The 4,686-nt window shown below is 38.6% G+C and overlaps 1 protein-coding gene across 1 annotated transcript in view; it reads left to right on the top strand.

Annotated features, from left to right (window-relative positions):
- Positions 1-4,299: 4,299 nt before the first annotated feature.
- LYSMD3 (LysM domain containing 3) overlaps positions 4,300-4,686 on the top strand; it is a 12,390-nt gene continuing 12,003 nt past the window's right edge. Inside the window, exon 1 of the mRNA XM_006913213.3 lies at positions 4,300-4,515. The gene's annotated coding sequence lies outside the window, so the exon portion shown is untranslated. The remainder of the gene's footprint in view (positions 4,516-4,686) is intronic.

Genomic DNA, 4,686 nt, shown 5'->3' with positions numbered 1-4,686 from the left:
AAATCAATTCTCCCACAAAATAACAGATTAGATATAGTATTAAAAAGTACTCCAAAGGAAAATAAGTCCTTTTCAAAACAACAAATCAAAGCAAGTTTCAGTGTGTTTCTTCTTTTAACAGACTGCTTACTAATCAGCATATATCATTGCCAAACACAGTATTCTACATGGAAAAGAAAGAAGGTTCCACTACTCTTACTATATACTCCACTGGGTAAATCCAAATGTGAAATACTCTTTGAAGTCAGCAAGCAGTCTTTACTTCAAATAATTCTGAAGGGATTTAGAAGCCAGATAGGATTAAAGCTTTAAAAAAAAAAAAAAAAGCAGGGAGGGGTGGAATTAGCTCAACCTTAACTGTAAATAAAAGAAAACTTGGTGAGAAGGGAAGAAGAGAAACAGTGGTAAGGGTGGTTTATTTAGAATTAATAGGGAAAAAGGACCCTAAATACAGACTCACTAATCAGAGTATGCAAGAAAGGACCTGTGAAAAATATCTTTAAAACTAAAACTGAATAACCTCATGAATTTAGGTGCTTTGAAAAAATATTTTTAAATCAAGTATTTGTAATCCCAATCAATCTGACATTTGATCTTTCTGATTCAAGCCAACCTCCCTCTTGCCCTAGTTACTGCAATGGCCTCTTAAATAATCTCCCTGCTTCTACTCTAGCCCTCCTAAGTGATTCTTTTAAAAGGTAGCTAATGTCCTCCTCTGCTCCAAACCCTCCCATGGTGTCCCATCTTGTTCTGAGTAAAAGCCCAACTCCTGACAATGGCCTACAAAGTCCTATATAATTTGGCTCTAACTTCATCTTCTACTCTTCTGCCCCCTTGTGTAATCCATTCCAGCAATGCTGACCTTCTGGCTGTTCCTTTAGTACACTAGGCACAGTTCTTCTCAGGGACCTAGCTGGCACTTGATTGTTCCTTCTGCCTGTCAAGTTCTCCCAGGTACCAGCATGCTCACATACTTACTTTCTTCAGGATTGTGTTAGGTAGGCCTTTCCTTACCTACACTATTACAAATGCAAACTCCTCCAACCCTAAACACTCCAACCTTCTTCTCTACTTACTTTTCCTCCATAATTAATTTATCACCATCTAACATTTTAATATTTATTTTTTTAATCTTTCTTCCATCATAAGAACATAAGTTCCTTAAGAGCAAAGATTTGAGACTGTTTGCTCACTATATATCCCCAGTACTTAAAACAGAGTGTGAAACACAGTAGGTACTTAATTAATCTTTATGGGATGAAGAGATATAATTTCTGTCTATATTTTGTCAGATAAGTACTACCTTCACTGTAAGTATATACATGTCACTGTTCTATGATTCTTTATAGGGGCATGGAAGCTTTTCTTTTGAACTTCTTGGTTTATTGTTGATTAAACCGAGGACTGCCACAGACATGGTCTCTAAGCATCTGGAAAGACTTCCCCAAGACTTTTAGAGAAAAGACACAGTAATTTTCTCTATGTATAGATTGTTTGAAGATCAGCAATGAGGAGAATTTTTTTAGGTTTCACCCTCAATCCAGTTTTGAATTCATTTGCATTTATTTTAAATATTTTCTTAATATACAACTGTATTTTCCAGTTTTGCTTCTAGAAACTAGAATTAGAAAGAAAGGCGGATAAAATGATATAGGGAGAAGCAGAGAGTAAAAAAGGAGGAATGAAAGAAATCTAGCATAGGGAAATCAAGTAAGAACGTAAAAAGAATTTAACATTCTGCTACCGTTTCATTTTTTTGATTTCCAGGTGACTTGATCTGGTTCTTTTCTCCAGGCACTCACTACTTGAATATAAACAGATTTAGGAATGATTAAAAGATCGATGGTTGACTATCAGTTAACTCTACAGTAAAACAAGTATGGCTTCTTAACAATAAAATGTGTTCAGTCTTAGTATTTTTTGAATAATAATAAAAGCACGTGGTAATAAAAATTCAATTTATATAGGGAGGTCTAAGAAGAAAAGGCGAAGTCTCCTGCCTGTTCCCCTGCCACATCTAGTCTTTTTTCAACCACCGTTTAAAAAATCCTTTAGTAATTTTCCAGAAAGAAAAATTAAATGCATCTCCCTGCACAGATAGATGAATGTGTGTGGGGTGGGATGAGAGTAGGAGAGAACACATTTAAAATTTTATTCTAAAGGAATAACATCATACCTTCTACATGACAACTTACTTTTTTATTTTTAAAATACATTTGAGAGATCTTTCCATGTGCCTACATGGAAGCTCCATGAGTAAGGAAACTTTCTCTTTTAAATCACTCTATGTCCAGCGCTTAAAGGCCTCACATACTCTTTTCCACCAACAAAAATCTGTTAGGTAAATGAATGAATAAATCAGAAAATACAGATTAACTTCAGTGTTTTGAACAAAAGCATATTACATTATTTAAGTGCACCAGAAATATCCAGTCTACTACTGAAGATCATTTAAGAATATTTGAAGATTTTCTACTATTACTGTAGTAAACATTCCTGAAAATATTTGTTAAAACTTATCCATATGTATCTGTAAGTGAATCCAAGGCAATTACTTAGTAATGTAATAGTTCAGTCCACTGCATTTTTAACTCTTACAGATATTGCCAAGTAACACTCCTACCCAGTTGGAGGAATTTAAACGCTCATTACAATTTTTATTCTGGAGCAGATCACAAAACCTAAAGGTTAAAGACAGAAACACATATTCCTAAAAACTACATATTCTTTCATCTACAGCCATTTAATGAAAACTGTGTCAGATGAGATCTCAAAAAATTGAAAATCTTTTTGGCTTTGCTGAACACTGGGGACATCCTTTTTCTCAAAGATAAAAGTATTTGTTTGTACTGGTCGGCTTTTTGGAACTTGGCCAAAATTCATGGCTAACTGCTTCCTTTGTGTATTCTAATAAAATATAATTCTATTATTGTCATTTTGTAAAAGTTCCATAACTGCATCTTTGTTACATATAAATAACAATTCAAGAGCATGTAGATATCTTTGAGAAAGTATTTATACAAAGTAAACAGGTGGCAGTCCCCTAGAAGTGCTTGAAATTCTATCGCTCAGGCTCTCACATGGATTCCACTGCACACTGACATTAAAATAAGAAAAGTAACCTGTATGCAGAATGAAGGTTGTATTCACATTAACATTCATTAAGGCTGAGCAGCTGAAGCCCTACACATCAAGTAGGGAATACATCCTTTGTTTACTGATGAGAAAATGTCGCAGTGATAAATGGTTACAGACAGGGGTGTCACAAGGGCAAGAGCACACAGAACAGCTCTCGCAACCTTAAAAAAAAAAAATTGTGTTCCTCTCCTAAAGCTCTTTTTGTAGCATTGTGAAGCATAGTGCCTATCCCTTCGAAAAAAAAAGAAAAAGGAAAAAAAAGAAAGAAAAAGAAAAGAAAAAGGAATAATATTGCAATATAGAATTTCTAACTTTTACTGAGAGATGCTCTGACAATAATTTAAAACAAAGCTTCAAAGGCTTCATTACGTATATTCAGATATCATGAAAAGAAGTGCTATGCACCCTGCACCATGCCTGTTTCTAAAATGTATACTGTCATAAGAGAAAAGTGCAAAGTCCGTAACGTGAACACTGGGAGACATTAGGCACATTATTAAAATGTTTACTTACATAAATTCTAACACATTATTGTACTTTAGTAAATTTGTGAGAAAAACCATGTATGGAGTCATGAGTTTGTTGTTTAACAAACTAATATTTCATAGACCCCAAAAGTAACTACCAATGACTTTCAATCATTTTCAAAGCAAAATGAATTGCAATTTGTAGACAGCTTTGTCTCGAGAATAGAAAGCCTGAGAACCAGGGCTCGAGGGCAAACATTTCCCAGGGCCTGACTCTAGGTGGCTCACTTTCCTCATCTATAAACACAAAGGATGGAACAACTGTCCTCTGCAGCGCAGGGAGTTTTCTCCAGTGTTTTGGCTCTTCTGCATGTCTAGAGGCTTCTGTATGAAGAATAGTAAGACTTGTACAATATTCTAAAACATAGATGTCAACGCCGTACTTTCGGGGTCATTCCCCATCCTACAGAAACCTCCAAATGCAGTACAAAAAGAAATGCACAACAGCCCCAACAAATCCTCAGCGCCTCCCGGACTCAGTGCTTTCTAGATAGTTTTGCTAGTGCTGCGTGGACAAAGGACAAAGGCATAGACAGCAGGTCGCCCTTGGTCGCTGGGTTAGCCTGAGGTCTTGGAACGAGGAACTAACTCTTCTCCTGGAAAAACAAAGCCCCGCCAAAGGGGAGATCTTGACGCGATGACGCACGACAGGTTTGCGGACGTGGCGGCGGCGCAAGGCCCGGAAGGCGCAGACGCTGACCGCCGCGGCAACTCCTGTAGAGGCGGCAGTGGGGGAGGAAGAGGACGGGGCAGCCAGAAACGGAGGCTCTGCCATGAACTTACCCGGAACGGTCGCGCCGGCGGACCTGGCAGCCGCCTCCTCGTTGTGTCCCCCTTGCTAACGGGACAGGTAAAGATGGCGGCGAGAGGTGGGGAGTGGCTCCGTCCGGCACGGCGGGGCTGAGCCCCAGCGGTTCTCTCGCTGGAGGCGACGCGGGGCCTTTGGCCGCAGGTGTGGCGAGGGCAGCTGGAAGAGTCCCCGAGGTAGAGGGACCCCGAGGCTTACCCCAGCAGAGGCCCT

This window comes from Pteropus alecto, unplaced genomic scaffold (assembly GCF_000325575.1).
Source record: "Pteropus alecto unplaced genomic scaffold, ASM32557v1 scaffold20, whole genome shotgun sequence".
Taxonomy (NCBI): Eukaryota; Metazoa; Chordata; class Mammalia; order Chiroptera; family Pteropodidae; genus Pteropus; species Pteropus alecto.
Note: the sequence above shows the minus strand (reverse complement) of the source record. Positions and strands in the feature narration are given on the sequence as shown.